Genomic DNA, 24,521 nt, shown 5'->3' with positions numbered 1-24,521 from the left:
AATTTTACATCATTGTAAAGGGAGTTGAAAGACCTTTTAAATGATGGATCATTCGACCCCCCTTTCCATTTAAGATTTTAGGGATGGTGCCACCCCCGCTTAGGGGGCTGCAAATGTTAATGTGATTTTATGCCAATTTTGTTTCCCCCTCGATAACAAAATCGACGGGTCCAAGCGTGTTTTTTAAAAAGGAATCATCTGCCAGTAAATGCATCTGTTTCGTTTTCGGTGCGCCACCCTGTATTTAGCCCAGTCTGGTTAAAAAAAAGGTCGAAAAATGTTTCGCAGATATCTGAAGCTTTTAAGATATAGGTGGGGGTTACTAGATGACAAATATATGAAAAGGTATTCGTATTTTTACCTTGCGTTTTATTAAACAATAATTTATGGTTATAATTTGATTTTTTGTCCTATGAAATTTGCTAAATGTGTCTAGCATCATTAATAGAGCAAGTTCAATAGTTTAAATATTGAGCCTCAGGGATAAACAAATTAAATAACTTTTAAACTATTTGACATATCGGGGGGAAATTTCGCAAAAATTTAAAAGACGATAATTCCTCGATGTTCAAATGTATTAATAACATTTTATTTTGTTAATAAAAAAATTAATTAAAAAAACTGCTTTTTTGCAAATATCTCCGTAAATTATTTATCAATTTTAATTTAAAAACGGGAAAATAAAGATATAGTCTAGGCGGGATCTGTTTTGGATTGGACATTTTCCATAGGAAGCTATTTTTTTGCTGGAATCCCTTCAGGATGTGCCCAATATCGATAATCACGATATGCGCCAGTCGCAAACCCTGTGCTAAATTTTTTATTTAACAAAATCTGAAAACAATTGAAAATTTCTCATTTTTTTGCTCCTATTTTCGTTTTTAATTCGGAAAATATTGATCCTAGAGAAAAAATTATAAGAAGGTAAAAGTTTCTTTATTCCATTTTACACAATATTTCGTTAGCTAGAAATTGAAAATTTAATGTTTATTGTTGAAAAAATAGCAATAATTGAAAAAAAAAGTACAAAAAAATGAAGTTAATCCTTTAAATGTTTTCGACTTTCTAAACTTGACTTACAAGCTCCATATTCCGCCTAGAAAAACTTTTTAATATGTTTAAGACGTGTGCTAAATTTTGTTAAGATCGGTTGGATAGGTTTTGCATAATAATTTTGCAATCCAGCCTACTGGAAAAAAATCGCAAATTTTCAAATTTATAGTAGGCCCTAAATAAGGCTCTCAGATAGTTGCAAATTTTTTTACACTTAAAGGAAGGCTCAAACGTTCAAAGGCTTTTTGTAAAATTCAAATCGGTTCACTAGGAGAGCCTAGAAATTGTTTTAAAGTTTTAAACATTTTTTATATATATTAGGCTTATAAACATATTGAATAACTTTACGAGCTTTAAATATTTCAATTTCAAAATTTATACACTTAAAGAACATTAAAAGATGCTTCTTTAAAAAAAAAAAAGATTGAAGCTCAAAGTTGGCATACATTTGCCGTGTAACCGTAAGTGATAGAGGGCTCGTTTTTAAACAAATACCCTCGTCTTGTGAAGTACTTTTTATATCAAAAGTTTTACGTAATGCGCTTTATGGCAACATCCATAAAAAAGACAAATAAAAAACCGTTTTCGCGTAAAATGTCGCTCGGAATGCGTGAGAGGTGGTGGTGGGGGACATTCACTCGAAATGTGCGCAAAATCATAGCGCGCGCTAAAAATTGCATTATTTCGGCTTCTTGTTAACCAATTTGGCTCTTTTTTTTTAAAATCGCTGTCTCGGACGACAAGGATTATAAATATCATATTTTCAACTACCATTTTTAATTGCAAATTGGGAAATTTGCAATAAACAATTGTATGTTAAACAAGTATTTGCATTTTTTCTTCATGCATTTTTTTTGAGCTTGCAATTTATACATTGAAGTAAATTGTTACTTTTAGTAAACAAAAATGTATTTATAAATTGTTAATAAATAATTTAAATTGTTAAAACAAAGGCGAACGAAAAAAACTTTTTTTTTCATAAATAAACTTTATTTTGACTCAATCTTCAATAATTTTTTTTAAAGTGTTTTTCTTTTTTTGGAAGGATATGTTTAAAGCTCGTAAAGTTATTCAATTTGTTTATAAGCCTAAAAAATGTTTAAAACTTTAAAAAAAATTTCTAGGCTCTCCTAGTGAACCGATTTAAATTTTATAAAAAGCGTTTGAAAGTTTGAGCCTTCCTTTATATGTAAAAAAATTGCAACTATCTGAAAGACTTATTTAGGGCCTACTAAAAATTTGAAAATTTGCGATTTTTTTCCAGTACGCTGGATTGCAAAATTATTATGCAAAACCTATCCGACCGATCTTAATAAAATTTAGCTCACGTTTTAAACATATTAAAAAGTTTTTCTAGGCGGAATATGGAGCTTGTAAGTCAAGTTTAGAAAGTCGAAAACATTTAAAGGATTAACTTCATTTTTTTGTACTTTTTTTTCCAATTATTGCTATTTTTTCAACAATAAACATTAAATTTTCAATGTCTAGCTAACGAAATATTGTGTAAAATTGAATAACGAAACTTTTAACTTGTTATAATTTTTTCTCTAGGATCCATATTTTCCGAATTATAAACGAAAATAGGAGCAAAAAAATGAGAAATTTTCAATTGTTTTCAGATTTTGTTAAATAAAAAATTTAGCACAGGGTTTGCAACTGGCGCATATCGTGATTATCGATATTGGGCACATCCTGAAGGGATTCTAGCAAAAAAACAGCTTCCTATGGAAAATGTCCATTATGGTCTGAATTTCTACAGATCCCGCCTAGTCTAATATTCTTGATATAAAAAAATGATATAAATATTGTTTATGTAAAATATACGGGAAAAGAATTATAGACAAAAAATCAAATTGTGACAAAATTATTGTTTAAAAAAACGCACGGTAAAAAATACGAGTACTTTTTCATATATTTGTCATCTAGTAATCCCCACATATGTCTTAAAAGCTTCAGATATCTGCTAAAAAATTTTCGACCATTTTTTTAACCAGACTGGGCTATAAATGGTCATTATCACAAAATAAAAGAAATTAAAATAAACAATCCATTGTAAAATTAAGTTACTGTTAAGATACTGTAATTTCTTAGTTACTCGGGAAGAAACTATTCTATTACATAATATGGTCTTTCAGATAGATGTGATTTTATGAAACTCGGGGAAAGGTGTTGCAGATTTAAATTGGAAAGGACATGGTTGTATAGTTGTTCTGCCGAATATAACATATTATATTTCTTTAGTAAGTGGACGGGATCGGAAAATACACATTAAAGCTTAAATTTCTGGTGGAGTAGTCATGATTAGGTCTTGCTGGAAAAACATGTAGGTATTTACGAATTAAGCAAATATTTCTAAAATATATAAAGAGGGAAAAGTTAAAATCCCGTGATTTTTAAAGTAGTTTCTGCAATGCGTTGCCCTTCTGAGGCCAAACATATACCGTATCGCTCTTTTTTGTTGTTTAAAAATAACATCAGATTAGGTAGCTTTATATATTTGTATATGATTTGTATAATAATCCTATTGTCGTATCCACGTTAAAGAGAATAAATTAGAGTCGGACCAGGTTTTTATTTTAAGTAGATCAGAAGTTATAGTTGCATGAAGAGTTGCAATATTACAGTTTCTCCAGGTGGTACTGGTATCAACAGAAAAAAGAAAAAATTGTCCATCGATTTTTAAATTAGTGATGTCACTTATAAAAATGTCATACGAAATGTAGGTGACCCAATACTGAACCTTGTGGTACTGCACATACAATGCTTGTGTGACTAGAGTCAGTATCATTTGCTCTAACTATTTGTTTCCTATTCCCAGTGGCGGACTAAGGCTAAATCGGGCCCTAGGCAACACTGTAATTCCGGGCCTACTTTTCAGTCATGACACATATTTTGTTTTTGGTAGTTTGGTTTCAAAGCATATAGAATGTAGTTCTATTTAATTATCGGATTCCAAGTGAAGTATTGTTGTGAACAATTCTTAGTATTGTTTATAGTTTGTTTATGTTTTATAGCAGAAAATTGTTTTAAATTTAATGTTAATCACAGTCAGTAAAGTTTCCATGTTTTGACAATTTTTTATGTATATTTTTCAAATCATTCGTCCGTTTTGTCATAGCGTTGTTTGCTTGAAAAATAATTTACAGACCTAATAATACAGTTATTGATTTCAATATAATCCAAACAATCTCATTTAACTTTTTCCCCGCTATTCATTGTTCAGAAGAAGGATGCAATAGTTAATTTATTTGTTATTTGTTTTGACCCTTCGTTACATCGAATAGAAGATGATTCCAAAGATTCATTTATTGATTTTAGTGGATTTTTAATATAATACTCTCTCATGGCGTCTGTTAAGTATCTGGTTATAATGCAATGTCGTTTACAAAACTCTTAGTTTCATCATTACTTTGTGATGATTTTAAATGTATATTTTCTTCTATTACTTCATCTTCACAATCGGAATTGCTTGCTTCACAAATGATGTTTCTGGAGTTAAACAGATGAAATTTGTGAAAATGATGACGATTGTTGTAATTGTTCTCCATCTCCAGTTTAAAAATTTTCCAACGTTCTTTTCATTTGTTTTGCAACTTTATCTTGATCTGCTTTTCGATTTATTTTTTAACACCCTCTTAAATAAAGACTAAGTACTAAAAAGAAAGAAGAAAATGATCTTCAATTAAATTTATTTTACTCAATATCACAATCACAATTTATGGTATATATTATTTTATTTAAATAATGTAATACTTTTATAAAAACTTATATTTGTTTCAATAACTCGAAGATATTAATTAGTAAAATTACTTTTTCTTTGAAGCAGCAGCTTTTCTAGCGTTTTGGTGAACTTGCGGTAGCCTTGGCGCTTTTTTGGTTAAAAACCTTTGGTTCTTCCGTAGTACTGCCTTTATTCGATTTCTTCGCTTTGGTTGGTGTTTTTATTTTGGCCTCTGCGGAAGTCGGAACTGGGGATAAAGATGACGCAGTTTTAGAAGCTGACTTCTTTTCAACTTTCTTCGCCTTGGCCAGTTTTTCTCTGTCTTTGATGGTGCTTCTTTAGCCTTAGTCACTTTCTTCACAGATTTTACCTTTTCGCTGGTTGCAGAACGTTTGGCGGCGGTGGCAGTTTTTTTCGGTTTAGTTATTCCTCCAGCTTTCATTTATCTCCTGAACTAGGTTTTGTAGATCCAGAACACGATGAGTGTTAACTTGAAGATCCTGACGCTATTTTTCTCTTTGTTTACACCATCGATCCAGTAGCAACTGCAGTTTTTAAATATTTTTTGATGAACGGTGCAACTTTTTCCGCATCTACTTTGTATTTTACAGCGATATATTTCTTGATATCTTGAAGATAAGAACCACCTCTTTTTGGACTTTTTGCCTTCTTTTCATTTTTGAATATTAAAGTTGTTTGTGGGGTTCCAGATTCCGACGTAGCCAAAACAATCCAAAACAATCTATTTGCAATCAAGTGTAGGACTTAAGTCTTAATTGCACAATTTTCAATCAAAACTCATATAAGATACAATACGTAACGTTCAGGAGACTCATTTAAATAGCTACATTTCACATTTTAAACTCGATAGGCGCGAGACTTGTAACCGTTCCAAAAGATTTAAAAGAAAATCATTATAAATTTCAATAATTTTTTTTTTAAATAAAACTTCTAACCCCATCTATCTGTCAAGTACCTACCTGTAGCCGACTCAAGGATTCTTCTGTAATTCCCAAATATATCCGGTAGATGAGCATATTTTTCAACTTGTCACTCACGCCCAATTTCCAGAATCAGGCGCCATGATAGCGCTTCGCTCTTTTCTGTTAAGACCGTCCAACCGTTAAGACGTGTTTCCAAAGTGGGTCTCAATTCAGAGGTGAGCTAATAAATCCTTTTCTTGTCCATATTTCAGATAGATATTTATTTTTTTAGACCCTTATTGGAGAGGCTATAATGCTGATATTATATTTCTAATACTCGTCGCAAGATAGTATTGCTATGGAGTTATTCCAGATCATGGCCCAGTAGCAGTATCTTTTTATGGAATCCCTAACCCCTCTTATCTAGTATGGTGGTGATTTGATATAGTACGTAGCTGAATCAATGGTTTATTTGGTGACTGATTAAATAAGAAGAGAAACAGAGCAGATTAAGGTTGTACCAATTTTTATTATACCTACTTTCAAGACAACAGAAATGATTATGAACTCGAAAAAAAAAAATGAAAATATAGTGAAGTGTTCTAATTTAATTTAAAGGTTTATTTTCTTCATTGTTCCTAGTTGATAAATAACTATATTATTTTCAATGTAAACAAATTTCGAAATTTGGGGTTAATATATATATACATTCATTTTCTTTATAACCAATTCTTAATTTAATACGATACAAAGATTTTTTGTTTATGATAATGTTTTGAACATAAAATAATATTTTGGAATCCCTTTGGGATAACGCAACTTTTAATGTTTTCTTTTTGTTCATTACTAAGAAATAATAAAGAATAGTTTTCTTGTAAACTTTCAATAAATCTTAATTTTTTTTTGCTCTTCCCCTTCGAGGATAAACCAGGGGTGGCGTCCAATAATAAATTATAATTTCATATTATCTAATTGTGCTTGAATTTAAGATACGATATAGTTTCTATATGTTTAAGAAAACCCCGCCCAACTCTCTTCGACAGTGAGCGATTCAGGCCTTGTGTATATTAATGTAGCACGGTAGAGTTACAGACTCTATAAAAACCTAATTTTCGGGCTCTAACAATTACGGGCCCTAGGGACGTGCCTAGGTTGCCTGGGCCTTAGTCCGCCCCTGCCTATTCCCCAAGTAAGATCGTATCCAATTCAAAGAAATATCCTGAATTCCGTAGAAATTTTGTATTTTTCTAAATATGATTTACACAATCAAAAGCTTTGGCATAGTCAAAAAAACTGGCAGTGTAAAGATTATGACGCAGTGCTTAGTAAACCTCATAGCGATAGCAAAGCATCATTGGTACATTAATTAGATAAAAAGTCGAACTGATTTTGTAATACGATGTTGTTTTCAACTAGAAAGGATATAAGTCGGGTTTTTATAAGCCTCTCAATAACTTTGGATAGTACCGGTAGTACGACAATACATCTATCATTGCAGACATTCGATTTTTCTCCACCCTTACGAAGAGAAATAGTAATGGTACTCTGAAAATATACCTTTTTCAAAGGAATCATTAGTTAATTAGACCAGGACTTTAAACATTTTTATAAATAATCCATCAGTACTACATGAAAATTTGCTTTTGGAATACTAATTAATTGTTTGGAACAGCATATTTATCAATTGATCTTATAAAGAATGAATTCAAGATCTTTTTTGAATTGGGTAGATAGGAAATGGGATCTTATTGTGGCAAAATATTTTTATTGACATCAACGATGTATTTATTTAAATTTTCAGGGTTTGAAAGGGAAAAGGTTTGAACTGTGTTTGTTTTATTTCGAAGTTTGTTTATTATGGACCAAGTTTCTTTTGCAACACTTCCCAGAGGATTTTGATAGTACGATCTTTTAGCTGTTTTGCTAAGTTTTAGATAGGTTTCTCTGTACCTAGTGATATATTCAGTGACAGACACGTTGGTAGTCAATTGCTTGATGTACAGCTAGAGTGGTGAACGTATATTTTTAGTTGATATGCGGATACCTTTGGTAGTCCAGGGCTTGTGATGTTTTGGCTTAATTGTATTTGAAGGAAATGCCTTATTGAAAATACAGACAAGCCGATCTAAAAAATAACTAAAATTATGGTCCACGTCCAAAGAAGAAAAGTGCAGCCCAGAAGTCGGGCATAAATTTTGGAATTTACGAAAGTTCTGAGCGGAAAAAATTCTGTCTGGTCTTCAAAAAAACGTCTGGTTTTCGAGGAGGGTTTGTTGGGAGTGTTAAACTTGGTATATACTGCTTCACGATCAGATAATTTCTGCAATAATAATTGTAGAGCGAACATCAGGAGGTAAGAAATCTAAGACAATTTAATCAATTATGATAGATGTTGTTTTAGTAATTCGTGTAAGAGAATAGACGTGCACTGTGAGGCCATACGATTCAAATATATTTACCAAGGACAATCGGGTAGCACAAGCAGCAGCATAATTAATATTAAAAGTCACCGCATAGAATTTTTCTGTTTTTATTGGGCAGGTCATCTAACAAATTTAGCTGGTTCTAAAAAAAATAGTTCCGTGGAAGAGTCAGATGATCTATAAATGCAAAGAATGCAAGATTCTTAATATAAACTAGAAAAAACTCAAAAAAGGCTTCATTCGACAGAAAGTCAAATTTTAATATTTGAGAGAAATCATTATTTGTAGAAAGAATTGGGATACCACCAGAAGCTGAACTTGAACGATTATACCTAGAAATTTTGGCAATATAAATCGCCTTATATTTTATGAAATATTTACAAGGCAGTGTCCAGCTTTTTTGGAGACGGGAAGAACTATAACAAACAAAGTCTTAAATACAGTAACATTTTTTTGATTGAGATTTCTATCGCAGATAGAGGGCTGATTTACAATTTAAAAGTATTACTATTTTATTGGGAATAAGCCACAATTGAAGGTTAAAATAAGTTTATTTAGGTTTTAATTTCCACTTCGGAAATCGTTTCCAAAACACAAACATTAATAAATTAAACAAAATTTGTTTTTTGTTACTTGGTGAAAAATTCTTCTAATCATTTAATTTTATCTGACTCATTTATATTGACAAGTCAGACATATATTATACATTTTAAAGTAGACGACTTTAAAATCATATTGCCAATATTAACAACTTAGAAAGAGATCCTACAGCATACAAAAGGGATAATACGAAGAAAATTATAATGCCATACATAAAAGGATCATCAGAAAAACTTAAAAAGATAGGAAATAAGTTCAACATTATGTAGATGTATGATGATGTAGTGATGTAGATGAATTATGTAGATAAAGATGCCACGAAGATCAATGTTACCAACTGGTATCAAGCTGCAAACAATAGGACCAAATGAAGGAACAAGGAAAATCGAAGCTCAACTTGAATCTTAGCATCAATGATGATGATGATTTGTAGTAAACTCAATACTTTATGTGTTCTAATGGATTTTTTAATTTAGGAATTAAAATTGTTTGGACCACTTTCACTTTCCATAATAAAAAGGAAATCCGCTCCCTATATAGTATTATCTAACTGACAGACTAGACTAACACCTTTTTGTGGTCCTTTCAAAATTTTAACTGTAATGAATGGTGTACAGGGGATTTTTGTAGAATAAATTTGGTGTGAATTATATTAATGACTTTACTGACTGAAATATTTTTTGGTGATCTGACAAAACTGAAATATAAGCAAGAATACCATTATTTAATATTTACATTTCTAAATGCAATTTATTATTTTATTACTGATAATGATAAGTTTAAAAAGCATTCATTACATGCAACTATTACAGCAGATGTACCCATTTACAGAAACAGATGGTATATTGAAGAAATTGTTCTGATTTTCTATAAGTTAGTTCCGCTTCTATCTATTATTGTATCTGGTCATTACCAATGTTTGTTAAACATTCTTATTATAAAGTTGGTTGTATGCAATATTATAAATAATAATTGATATACAATGGAATTAAATCAAACCAAACGTTTAAATCTATAAAGCCAAAATATTTTTATGAAAACTAATTATGACGAAAACCGAGTTTAAGAAAAACGAGGTCATTATTAAAAGATTTTAATTAAAATTGGCTTAACAATTAGGGACTGTATTGAAGTTATGCTGAACGTTAAAAATTTACATACAATGTGTCAATCAATTTACATAAAAATTGTAATTTTTTTGTTGCACATTTATTTTTTTTATCTTAGATTTGTCGAAGTTATGATGTCATCGACTTTTTTTAATGTGATACCTTTGAGGAACAGGATTTAGCTATCCCTTTCTAATTAGTTTATAAAATATTCGGGGAGATCTGTTATATTAAACTAGGACGAAAATTGTAAAAAATAAAAGACAAATGACATTTGAACGACATTTTATTAAATCAAATATTCAGAATTACGACCATTAACTATATGACAGTGGCCAATGCAATGTTCGAATCCATCAGTGGCATTCTAAATGACAATCGAGTGATGTTTAAAATTTCTTCTCTAATGCGTTTTTTAGCTGTTTGATTGTTTGGAAAAGTATTTTGTGCTTACTTAACTATTTTATTTTTAATATTCTTAATATTTTATTATAATATGACCTTATTTATTGATATATTTTAATTATTTATTTCATTATTCTGGCTTGATATCTTCATTATCTGCATCTATCATATTTTCCACATTGCTGTTTGGTATGGAGAGCTAGACCCTTATAGAGACATTAATGAAAAAATTTTGGGGCCTTTGAGATGTGGATTTATCGACGAGTATTGCGGATAAGTTGGGTTGATCGAATAAGAAATGAAATAGTTTTACATCGAATGAAAAAGAGGACAGAAATAACAAAAACGATAAAAATTCGAAAGGGACAATATTTCGGTCATGTAATGAGGCATCCAGAGAGATATAACCTTCTGCACCTCATAATACAGACTAAGGCCGAAGAAGAACATCCTGGCTCCGAAATCTCTGAGATGGTATCAAGAGACCACCACTAATTTATTTAGAACCGCCGTAAACAAAGCAATTATTGCCAAGATGATCGCCAACGTTCGATAATGGGACAGGGTACTGAAAGAAGAAGAACAAGCTATGGAGACCTGGACAAAGAAGTGAGAGATCAAGTACAAAAAGCAAATAGACTGGCAGGATGTCTTAATAACACTATATGGCGATACAGACACATTAACACTGAGATGAAGTCAAGAATTTATAAAGCCAGTGTAAGACCAATAATGACATATGCCTCAGAAACAAGACCCGACACAGCTACAACGCAAAGGCTACTGAAAACGGCAGAGATGAGAGTACTGAGAAAAAACGCTCTGAGAGATCGAAAGAGAAGTGAAGACATTAGAAGAAGATGTAACGTAGTGTATAAATGAATGAACACAAAATAGAAAAAAAAGAATGTAATTACCACATAACCAGAATGGAGTAGACCCGTGTCGTCAAAATAGCATTGCAAAAGCTTTGTGCCCTCCAAATATAAAACTTGGCAGGACCCCGGTCTTCCTACCTTGCGGCATACGACCATTACTAATACCACTGCCCCTATGAGTCAGACACCAAAATGAAGGTGGCACGCCACGTACACAAAGCACGTGCCTTTGATTGACAATCAAGTAAATCCTATCGTTACTATTTTAGTAAATAATTAATGTAGAACTTTGGGAAGAAATATTATGAACATGGGCAATAGTTTTTATCTCTGATTTATCGCTTTTATGTATAGAATAGTTTATATAGTAATTTAAGTTGTTGGGTATTTTCTTTTCTTCCATTGCTTAATTCCATATAAAGTTTAAAATTTTAAGCATTCTTTTCTCTATTTTATGCATTCCTACCTTTATAACATCTTGTCCAGGCGCCTTGACACGTTAGATCTCAGAGTTCGTGTTTTTTTTATTTTAATTTGTAGCCTTCTTCCTTATGTCTTCCGTTGATGCTACTTTTGTTTGGTACGTATTATACAGAGTTTGATGTCTTAATGTTAATACATGATTGTGATTGGTTGAGGATTTAGTGCAAGGCTTATTTAATTTAACGTTTGTTAAAGTTACACACTCATAATTGTTTCGATATCATGACTCTGTTCATATTTTGGCATTTTCTCCTTACAGACTCCCACTGTATCTAAATTTCTTAAGAAAAGATTTTTTAAATATTTTAATAATAATGAATACATGTTTATAGTAATTTTAGCGTATTTTCTCTCGTATTTGAACATACATCATTACTGATGCCACCCACCCAAACCTGTAGCCTTTCTGTTTTGAGTCTACTCATCGTAAAATTAAAAAAATTAAATCACTAATTATAAGTATTGCCGATCGAAAGTTATTGCGTAAACAAAACGTGTAGGAGTAGTAGGTTCATAAGTTCGAGCAAGAACATGTAATCGTGTTACCCAAGCCAAGCGTATGTAAATCTGATGTTGACGACGTTATTGATATCGTGCCGATTACAACTGCATTTAAAGGTAAATTGGGGTTAATAGTGCTATTATGAAAAAGTTCGTGTGGAAAATTGAATGTTTTATTTTTACATAACGAAGTGTAGAAATGATATGTGTTCTTATCAAGTGTGTTGTTAACATTAGAAAGGTATTTGTTCTGACAGATTTAAATTTGATCATTGATGTGACATTAAATTGGATCATTGCGTGACAATGATCAGATATTAAATTGTATGCTGTCATAATGGTACATAGTTGTCAAATATTCCTAAAAGTAGAGGATGTAGGTGAAATTAAAATTGATGAAAATTTATATCGGATTTACGTATTAAAAAATAAATTTTAATAATTATCTTGTTTAATTATATTGAAAAATCTGATGGCTGGAAGCTACGAAATGTCCAATTTTTTATGACTCTGGAGCATAAATCAGGTTGAATTTGACCGATGGCATGCGTTATGTAGGCTTTGACGACTACTGTGATTTGTCTCTTATTCGCATAGACGAAAATTCCAGAAGAAAGAGTCTAATGGGATCAAATCTCACGATCTCGGTGGTCAATTCACATCACCTCCGCGTGAGATTAAATTTACCTCCACCTTAAATTTCTCATGCGGAGTGTCCAATGAGACATGAGCTGTGTGTCACTAATCGCCGTTCTGTTTAAATCATACGTTGTTGGTGTCAAATTAACTAGGATAGAACTATCGTGGATTTGATAGTATTCCTTCGTCAAAACGTGTCATCTTTAAGCGTTATCTTTAAACGTTATCCGGCTATTGGAGATTTCGTATTTTGACACATTCTTCTTCTTCTTCCTTCTTGTATGTAGGCTTTAAAGCCTGTTTCTTCTTCAATATTAGCCTACTAAATTTTTTAAATTATCGCACCATCTTTTTCTTGGTCTGCCAATACTTCTTCGTCCATTTGGTGACTTCCATGGTGACATTAGTAGACTGCCATTCTACTAATGTGTTTATTCCACTCCTATTTCCGTTTTGTCACCCATCCATTTATGTCTTGCAAATTGGATGCTCTACTTATGTTTTCGCTTCTCTCCCTATCCAACGGACTTTTCCCTGATATTCGTCGATCTCTGTTATTTCTAGTAGTCGTCTCGTTTTGGATGTATCAGGTCTTATCTCCACCGTGTATGTAATATAGGTCTAATTGCTGCTTTAGAGATTCTTGTTTTTTGTCTTGTCTTAGGTATTTGTTCTTCCAGATTGTGTCATTAAGCGAACCCGCCGCTTTACTTGCGTTTAAGCTTTGTTGTCGTACTTCTTCTTCAACATCTTCGCAACTAGTTATATCTATAAAAACATCAAATACTCCAGAATCCCGAGACACCTATAGAAGAACACAAAATAAAACGCAGTTGGTAAGAAGAACAAAAAATTAACACTGGAAACAGTTTACAAAAAGGATGGAAAGCGACTTCTACGGTACACAAAAACAAATATGGAGATTCATAAAAAACCAACGCAAAGAAATGGCAGAATTTAAGGAATACAGTAACATACCAGCAAACGAATGGGAAAGATACCTGACGGAACTGTTTAAAGAAAGGAAAATAATAATCAACACAATAGCATACCTGAATTAGGACACGAAATAGAAATCTGTTTTCAGGAAGTAGAAATAGCTATAAATTTACAAAAAATAGAAAGTTACCGGGACCAGACAGAATAACCAACGAGCTTTTAAAACACCGAGGAGAAAGTATAACCCTAGAGATGACAAAACTTATACAAAAACTAATATTGCACTGCAAGATACCAGACGCATGGAGAAACAGCATAATGATACCAATGTTCAAGAAAGAAAATAAAGAAGACCCCAACAATTATAGAGGTATACATCTAATGAACACCGCAATTAAGCTTACCACAAAAGTCCCAACGAACAAAATCGATAAACTAACAACTGTATCAGATGAACAACAATGATTCAGATCCGGAATATCCTGCGTAGACGCCGTATCTGTACTAAGATAAATCACAGAAAGGGCCGTCGAGTACATTAAATCAGCATATCTATGTTTTATAGACCCGACAAAGGCTTTCAGTCGCATCCAAGTCGAAGACGTCTTACACCTACTGTATAAAAAAAACATACCAATCAATATTATACAAACCATCGAAAACATATACTCCCATACTCGAATACAGGCAAAGATAGCGGAGTCAGATAGGGTGACTCGTTAAGCCCACTTCTCTTTAATATAATAATGGACAAAATAATACAAGCAGTACGTAAAGGTCCTGGTTACAGAATGGGGAACAAAGAAATTTTGACATATATTGCAATATTTACTTTGCTCTTTTAATCATCTTTTTCTTCCCATTTACATGTTATGTAAGTACGTTGCTTTATATTAAGAGTTAATTATAAAAAAATGATAAAATAGAAGATGGGTGAGAAGAACAATAGGTGATGGAGCAAAAAATGTTTGTAGGCATGGGGCCTAGTAAGGAAGACATAAAAAATTGTAAAATTAGTAGTAAAAGTCGTTATAGTCGTAAGTTAAAGTTAAAAATCTCTTGTTCTATTAATTATTAGCGCAAATGATAAAAAACAATAACAAAGGTACTTTATCGAGTTTCCGGTACTTTTTGCAACATAAGTGTTACTTTTAGCTAGAAGTGCTCACTTGGGTGTTACGTAATGTTTAATTCGTGAGAGTGAGGTACAGAAAAATGTTAGATGCGTTACATAGTAGGAAAGGCAAGGGGGGTCGAGAATCTTTAAAAGTTCCGTTACGTAATACTTAAATGCTCCTTTTAATATATCTAAGTCGTAATACCAACTATAACTTTGGCAGTAATAATTAAAAACTCATCATCATCATCATTCTGGCTTTACAACCCTGCGTGGATCCTAGCCTCCTCAAGAATTTCTCTCCAGTCGTCCCTATCCATCGCCTTCCTCCGCCAAGCACGCATTCCCATATTTATCATGTCTTCATCGATGTTATCAAGGAACCTTGTTCTGGGTCTTCCTCTTCTTCTCTGACAAATGGGTCTATCAAGGAGCGTTTTTCTATCATTTTGTTCCATCTGCATTATATGCCCTACCCACCTCAGACGTTGTATCTTAATATGTTTTATGATATCTGGTTCCTGGTATATTCTATAAAGTTCGAAGTTCTCCACACTACATTGTCAGTAACTGTTCCATAAATTCGCCTTAATACTTTTCTTCCGAAATATCCTAACATGTTTTCATTACTTTTTGTTAGAGTCCAGGTCTCTGACCAATATGTTAGGACTGGGCGTATTATTGTTTTGTACAGTTTTGTTTTTTATTTCTCGATATAATTGTAGATTTAAGGAGAAGATTGAGCCCAAAAATAGCATCTGTTAGCCGTGCAAATTCTACGGTTTATCTCTGCGGTAGTATTATTTTCAGTATTAAGTAGCGCTCGCAGGTATACAAATTCTGTTTTCTATAACAAGTGGTCATATAATTTGTGGTTACGTGCTTATTTTCATATACTTCGTTTTGTTGGTATTTATTATTAAACATTATTTTGTAACTGGTTCTTTTAATTCTACATACGTTCTACAGCGTTTTCAGGTCTCCCAACAATATTGATATCATCAGCATAGGCAAGGATTTGCACTGATTAATTATATATTGAACCAATAGTTGTGATTCGTGGTGTACGTATTAATTTTCCTATGGCCCGATTAAACAGTATACAGAAGAGTGGGTCTCACTGGCGCAGTCCATTATTTATTTTAAAAGGTTTAGACAGTTCCCCCTGAATTCGTACTCTACATTCAACGTCTTTAAGAGTTAGTTGTGTTAATTAAAAATTCACTTTAGAAGTTTTTATGACGCTTATTAGCATTATATTTTCGATATTGCAAGTAAATTATGTGCAATGTTTCTTCTTCGTACCGTTAGAAAACCGTCCTTATAATAGATACTACGTTCTATTCCCAAGCATTAATAAACGACTTATTTGCATTTTCAATGTTTCCTTTACACAATAGATAAAAAAGTGAGATATATATTTTCCTATTATTTACTTCGTGCAATTTAAATATTTATGTACGTAATGTATTTACGGTGAGAATGCCAATTGCCTGTGCAAATAAATACGTAACTTTTGTTGACCAGAGAAGTAGAACATTTTTAGAGTTTAACACTTTTAACACTTAGACAAACCGAAGGTCATATATACTTTACGGTGAAAATTAATACTGTCAATAAAATTCAATAATAAGAATAATAGAAGAAGAACTACAAACTTTACTAGATGCAATAAATAGTGAATGCATTCAAATGGGACTTGACATCAACACAGATAAGACCAAATTTATGATAGTATCAAGGACTCCAATTAATAATGAACAACTAACTCTTGGTGGACAGCAAATAGAGAGAGTGACAAAATATAAATATCTGGGAGCTTACATCAACACAAAATTAGATCCAGACCAAGAGATCCGGGTACGAATAGAAATGGCAAGGGCAGCGTTCTTAAAATTCAAGCAATTGTTCTGTGACAAAAATCTGAATACTGTGCTGAGACTGAGGTTTGTTGAATGTTACGTCTGGTAGCAACTATTGTACGGGGTAGAAACATGGACACTAAAAGCGCAAATAGTTAAGAAGATTGAAGCCTTTGAACTTTGGATATACCGGAGAATGTTGAGAATTCCATGGACTGCCAGGGTCACCAATAAGGAAGTGCTGAGAAGGATGGGTCGAGATAAAAAATTGTTGAGAACGATAAAAGTACGCAAGACTGCATACCTTGGACACATACTGAGAAATATTAAATACAGTCTTCTGCAGGTCATCATGCAGGGTAGAGTCGATGGCAAAAAGGGAATAGGTAGCAAGAGGAAGTCATGGCTGCGAAATATTCGAGACTGGACAAACATGACTGTAGACGAATTATTCCACGTTGCAAAAGACAGAGAAGCTTTTAAAAATGTGGTCGCCAACCTCCGTTAATGGGGACGGCATAGGAAGAAAAAGAATAAAATTCATTAAGTAACTGGATAGCTCGGCTGAACAAAGTTGCAAGCGATAATTTTTGGAAAGTTGAGATTTTTGTAAAACAGCGTTGCAAACGAGATTCTCTACCACGTGCTCTATTTCGTGTATTAAAATTTTTGGGTTGGCAGTACTTAATCCATTCAATGCTCATGTCACTTTTGCGTGCCATGCCAATACTTGGCGCAGCGCGTGATAAGTGACATTATTCATACTAATTTGGCCGGTTTTTTGTTAATGCTGGTAGGAAGCAGTTGGAAGATACCATGAACAGACAAAGTCACCAATGAAGAAGTACTGCGGAGGATGAACACAACTGCGGATTTGGTCAACATCGTGAAGAGCCGTAAGCTGCAGTATTTGGGACATATGATGAGAAATAAAGGCATATACGAGCTACTTCAATGCATTTTGCCAGGTAAAATTGAAGGAAAAAGAGCCCCAGGACGAAGAAGAATATCCTGAGATAATGGTATAGAAAGACCTCAATACAGCTATTTAGTATAGCAACCAACAGTCATCATAGCCAGAATGATCGCCAATGTTCGGAACGGACAGGCACCCTAAAAAGAAGAAGAAAGCAGTTGTGACTTCGTGGGCGTGTTATAAAGTAAAAGTAACTGAATTTTGTAATATTATCATCCGTTTTCTATGTCATTGTTTATATTTTACTTGCGATGGAATATAATATACCATAAATGGAAATCACAATGTTTCTGCTGAACTGCTACTATTAGTTAGTATTAGTATTTATTTTTGTATTTTTATGTATATATTCTTTTTTTATTTTATTGTATAAAAAAATTTATATATTTTACAATATGTGTAAACTGTATGTAATAAAAATGTCACGTTCCAGCCGTCACACCTGAGTAACAGTGCGCACTGCATGATACATTTTTGGCTGGATGCTCATGGCACTCAAGTGTGACATGAAAACAAGATTTAAAAAAACATTTTGTATGGACTTATTAACGATAAGAACAGTTCAAAAGATCCGTGTGTGTCAAAGGGCGATGGAGCGTGCTATGTTGGGCGTTTCACTACGAGACAAGATCCCAAATCGCCAGCTACGACAAAGAACAGGAGTGGCTGATGTAGTAGAGAGAGTAGCAACACTGAAATGGAACTGGGCAGGTCACGTGGCTCGAATGACAGATAATAGATGTACAAAGCGGATACTGGAATGGAGACCAAGAGATGATGCCTACCGAAGCAGAGGTCGTCCACCAACACGTTGGACTGGATTGGATGCAAGAGGCACAAGATCGAAATAGATGGAAAATTATGAGGGAGATCTATGTCCAGCAGTGGATAAGCGAAGATTGAATGATGATGATTAACGATAAATATTGCATATCAAAACAATAGTTTTTTTAAAATGGCTCCGCTTCTGGCGAACGTTTAACAAATAGTGCAGAAGTGAATGGGTTAAAGACAGTAGAAGATAAGATACTTAAGCGCAGTTTGACCTTTGATGGGATTTAGGTCGTATCTGATGTTGTTCAGTACATATCTATTTATATGTTTTGAACACCATCAAAGACAATCAGAACAACAAATTGGTCTACATGTTCAACTAACTTAGTTGCCAGCTGAAGTCCGTTTGAAGAGGTCTACCCTCCGGACGCTGGTACTCACGTGAGGCATGGTTATATGTTGCCTGAAGTTAAATCTAATGAAATCTTAAATATCCTTTATTTTTAACAACAATATGTACATTTTTTGGTAACTTCAAATTCTGTAAAGGGTTTTACCCTAATATTTTGGTGGCTCAGGCATGTTAACCTGCTTTTAACCTGATGATGCAATTATTATTCCGAAAACAATTGTTATTTTAATGTAGCCCTTCTAAGGGTTTTTTTAAATATACCTACTTACAAAGAATTAAACCTCTTTTTTGTGATGCATGGTATACAGCTGACTGCAGGAATTTATTTTCCTTGTGAATTTTATATTATATTATATTAATATATTATATTAAGATTACCAAGGTAAGAAGACCAAATCTGCAAACGACACATTTATTTTAATTTCTTATGATAAAAAATACTTTTCTGCATCTATAGGTATATTAAACATCCGAAATTTCAGCAAGCCTGTTTTATAGTAGGATACTATCTTTCCTTTACGCTTATTTTAACTCTTCTGTTCTTCTTCAAAAAATATACTATATATGATATAATATATTTTACGTTGTTTGGTTTGCAGGGTAAAATTTGCAACTGCAACCATATATGTCGAATTGTGACCTATGAAGAAGAGCTCAAGCTTTTCAAGGATTTTCATTACATGGACTATAATGGACAGACGTCGTTTCTTGCTTCCAGCATCAAGGTTATAGATCGAATAAGTGAAGATTTCTACCAGACATTGTACAGTAGGATATTATTTTGTTAAGAAAGATATAAATCTTTGCATTTGTCAAAAACATTGTGCAAGATACTAAATATTATACGACGACGGCTTCTGATTCTTGTCGATAAAATCAAATTCAGGAAGCCCTAGACTGACAGTAGGGGACTGTATGGCAATCAATTTAAACTTCCGGATGAAACAAAAAAGCAGATTAAGGCTCACATTTATTATTTTCATCGTCCGGAAAATCACTATTTAATTAATATAAGCAAAAAGGAATCCTTTAGTACCGATCTGTCACGTATGAAAGTGGAACATGGACACTAAAAAAATAAATTACTAAATTTGTAGTGTGGGAACGCAAAATCCTTCGAATTAATGTGGCCCTTGTAGAAATATAATGACAAACTGATAAAGAAACAGAATTAGAGAGAGAAAGATACATAACGACCAATAGACTAAGATTTGCAAAACATATGATTCTAAGTAAAAAGAGTCGACTTATAAACAATGTGTTTTGGAAAAAGCAGACAAGACGAGAGATCTAGGGACTGCCTAAAAAAAGGAGGAGGGTGTAGTCAGAGCAGATCTAGAAAAAGCGGAGGTGAGAGAGTGTGAAATACTGCCAGTAGACCTACAAGAGTGCAATAGTGAACGCGGCAAAGGTTCGCGAAGAGTTATAACGGCATTGATGATGACGACAATGAAATTTATTGAAAATGTTTCTTTGTAGAATTAATTTTGGTCATAACTAATGCCAACATTATTTTGTCTCTGTCTTTCTGTGTGATAACTCTTGAAAAAATATTAAGTCGTAAAACTTAACAAAAGTTGAAAGAAAACCGACATTACAAATAACTGTAAATAGAGATGAGTTAAATAGTTTTTTTTTTAATTGTTGTCTTATGGACAAAAATATCGAATGTTTTGGAATTTTCTAATTGATTTTAATAAATTCTGGTCAATCAAGTTTATTGTGGAAAAGAGTTTATTTGAACAATGTTTAATGAACTATTTTAAATTTTTACGCGGAGAAATTTGCGAAAAAAACAATAATGCTTAATGCTAGAAAAATAAGATTTTTTTACTCTAAACTTAAATGTTAACTTAAATTGCTTAAACAATTCTTTTTAATTGAAACAAGTGCATGTTCAGTAACGAGTATTCCCCCTTCTAGCTTTTATAACTGCTTGCATTCTTCTAGGCATGCTTGCAAGTAAATTTTGGACATACCCTTGGGAAATAGCATTCCATTTATCCTGTGCAGCAAGCCGAAGCTGCTCTATCGTATTTGGAACGGGATTTTTTTGTCCTATGCGGCGTTTTATCTGATACCACATATGCTCTATTGGATTTAAATCCGGACTAAATGGTGGCCAATCCAATCTTTGAATTTGGATCTCATCAAGATATTTACTTACTATGGCAGCAGCATGTGGTCGAGCATTATCGTGCATTAACATGAATCTGTCATATCCAATGTAACCAACATATGGCAAAACATGATCTTGCAGAATGTTTTGAACGTAAGTCTCACCAGTTATTCGTCCAATCACTTCCACAAGTGCGGTGCGTCCCTCCCAACTAATACCTTCCCAAAGCATTATGCCATCACCTCCAAAACTAACGGTCTGGGTAAGATTGCAGGTGGCGAATCGTTCTCCAACTCTTCTGTGAAAACGTGGTTTTGACCATCTGGCTTATATAATAGGATTCTGGTCTCATCAGTGAAAAAAAAAACATTTTTCCAGTTGTCGATATTCCAATGAATATGTCTTCTTGCAAATTCTAAACGATGAGCTTTATGATTTTGGAAAAGACGTGGAACTTTTAGAGGACGTCTAGGCTTTAAGTCTGCTCCTTTTAACTTTCGTCTAACTGGTTTTGAGCTCACATTAACTTGTCTGACATTTAGTAGCTCATTTCTGAGGTTCATCGATGTCAATGGGCGATTTCTTGTAGAATTAAGAACCAAAAAATGGTCATCAATTGCGGTTGTGCACCTTGGACGTCCTTGACCAGGCCTTCGCACAAAATTGCCTGTCTCATGGTACCTTTTTAAAATATTCAAAACTGTAGATTGACTTCTCCTGAGATGCCGTGCGATATTTTTTTGTGTATATCCTTCCTCGTACAAAATTACAATCTGTGCTGCTTGGGCTACATCGCAGTGTCGGATTGATGGCATATTTGTTTTACATTTACTTGAATCAAAACAATATTTAATGAAACTTAATAGATTCAACTAAAAATAACGGAATTACTATGATTTTTTGCCTTTTTTTTCCTTTACGTGTAGAAGGTTTTGACGTGACAACGTCTTAAATTAGGTTGTGGCTCGGAGTCATTCATGAAAAAGTGTAACGCCCGCTCACGTCTGTTACGATGAGTCACCGAACGAGAGAGAGGCCCGCCGGACCGGCGAATGCCTTGCGTCTCTCTCCCACTCAAACATGATCGGTCCGCTGCGCGCGCAGCACTAGAGAATTAGGCGCGTTGAATCGGTGAAAATCACTCAAATAGAAATTAGTTCAGTTTAAGTTTACATGTACAATGTTTTAGTAAACAAAATATATTTCTATAGTTAAAATTTGTGCAATTCTTATTTTTATTCAATTCCTTGTTCCTATTGTGCAATTTAATAATATTCATATCAATAAATATTCTACCGAGAAAAAGACGTTGTCACGTAAAATCTTCGCCCGTAAAACCGACTTTACAGGCAACCGATTTTTTTATGATAAAATGCACGAATGACACTAAACGCTGAATAAGCGACAAAATATTTCAAACCAATATCAGTCTACTATATGAGTAAAATCAGTAATCTAAAATTATTTTGAAATAATAATGACTACCTACACAAAAAGAAATGAAAAATTCCAAAATATTCGATATTTTTGTCCATGAGTTTATTTCATTTAGGAGGAAATAGCAGGAATGTGATGGATTCGACCGTTACTTGATGAAAGTTCATGTTATGAACAAAACAAAATAAACAAAACTTTTGCAGTTTTCTGGCCTTTTCATTGTTTTTAGAATAGAGGTGAACAATTTCAGTTCTTTTGGCAGTGATGTAGATGATTATGATGTAGAAAAAAAAATAGTTGATACAAATCATCGAATTTTACAATTTTAGATAAAGGTAAACCTACCAGTTATTGACACTTATCTAGTTAATGACACTTCAAAGATTTCTTTAAATATTAAGGAAGCCAAAAATCCTCGATTTAAATTTACTTCACTACAATGTTTAAAGATGGATATGACAACATTACACAAAGTTTGACTACCATAAATAAAGCCTTTGTGCTTTGTTAAGCGATTGAGTACGGTTGTGTATTATTTTGTGGTGTAGAGTTCAAAATTTATTTAAGGTAGCCGTGAAAAAAAAAAATATTTTATAGCTGTACTAACGTAAATATTTTCCTGATATTCTTGTGTCAAAAAATGTTGAGTAAAATAATTAAAATAGGAAATGTTGAATTTGATACAAGAGTTGAATGGAGGCCTGTTAATTACTGGATTGTATACATCTTTGTCTATCCAGTTACTGACACCTCAGTCAGTGACTGGATTAACTATGAATTTGACATGGGGTGTCATTGACAGGGGGTGTCAATCATAGGATACTACATGTATCTTTACATAGTATTCTATATAAACCCTCTGACAAAGTTATAAAAATAATTATTAAATTCATCAAAATTTTTCAAATCGATCTTAAAAAAAAAATTATACTTGTCAAAATAACAAAATAAATCTAGAAAATACTGTAAATATCCTAACATACAAAAATGTACGTCCTTAAAATCCTTAATCCTAACCGAAGGTGGCATTACCCATAAACCTAATGTGACAATGTTTGGAAGCTACCCCCAAACGAGAAAAGTCTAATCTAACCTTAAATGAAGAAGATAAACAAATGGAAAAGCTGATCTTTCAGTATCACCCAGTTGTCAATTAGCAGTAAACAGTAACCTTAAATGAAGAAGATAAACAAATGGAAAAGCTTATCTTTCAGTATCACCCAGTTGTCAATTAGCAGTAAAGTAAACAGAAATAGAAATTTATCCCTGGTTGTGCATTGCCTAGAGCAAGACGAGCATAACCTTACATGTACTGGGTAAATGATTAAATAATCGAAACCCAAAAACAAACGAAGAAGAAGAAGGATACTACATGTTCATAACTAATTTCTTTTCATTACAGTATTTACGAACTGACAACAGTTCCGACAAAAAAATACTCCGGATCAAATTGCTGCAGCGCTTCTAGTCGTTCGAAGAGGAAGCTCAGTTGCTGTTGCTTTAAAAGAATTTAAAGAACCTCGTACTTATAACTTTGCTATAAAAAGTAAAATGAAAATATCCTGAGGTTTGTGCTATGGATCCTTCTCCAACCTTAACAAGTATGGAAAAAATATTTTGTAACAGTGTATGCTAGAGCTTTCTAGAATTCATTCACGAAACCCTATAATCTAGGAGACTCTAAACATAGTAAGTCAAGCAGATGAAATAACAGGAACAGTTTGTGACTCACTCAAACCAGGAACTTCAAGAAATCCTGATTAATAGTTTTGTAGTCCCAAAAAACTAATAACTACTGAAATTAATGCTACAGTAACTGTTTCAATCAGTATTTTCCCTTTAGATGTGTCAGCGCCCTTTCTTCTTTGTCAACAATTTTCTATCCACTCCTGAATGTAGGTCTTTCAGAATTGCTTCCATCTTTCTCTATCTTGCGCCAATCTAATCCACTGTTTGCCTGCCACTGCTCTTATGTCATCTATCCATCTTTTTTGAGGTCTTCCCATGCTTCTTGTTGTCGTCCTTGGTCTTCATTCTAGAATTCTCCGTGTCCACCTGTTGTCATTATATCGAGCTACGTGACCTGCCCAGCGCCATTTTATTTTTGTAATTTCTACCACAATATCCCTAATCTTCGTTCTACGTCTTAT

At 33.1% G+C, this 24,521-nt stretch overlaps 1 protein-coding gene across 2 annotated transcripts in view; it reads right to left on the bottom strand.

The window, feature by feature from the left end:
• Positions 1-24,521, bottom strand: part of LOC140448012 (uncharacterized) — a 124,436-nt gene that overhangs the window by 69,580 nt on the left and 30,335 nt on the right. The gene's annotated exons all lie outside the window — the stretch shown is intronic.

The sequence above is a fragment of the Diabrotica undecimpunctata genome, chromosome 8, assembly GCF_040954645.1.
Source record: "Diabrotica undecimpunctata isolate CICGRU chromosome 8, icDiaUnde3, whole genome shotgun sequence".
NCBI lineage: Eukaryota > Metazoa > Arthropoda > Insecta > Coleoptera > Chrysomelidae > Diabrotica > Diabrotica undecimpunctata.
This window is presented reverse-complemented; position numbering and strand designations above follow the sequence as displayed.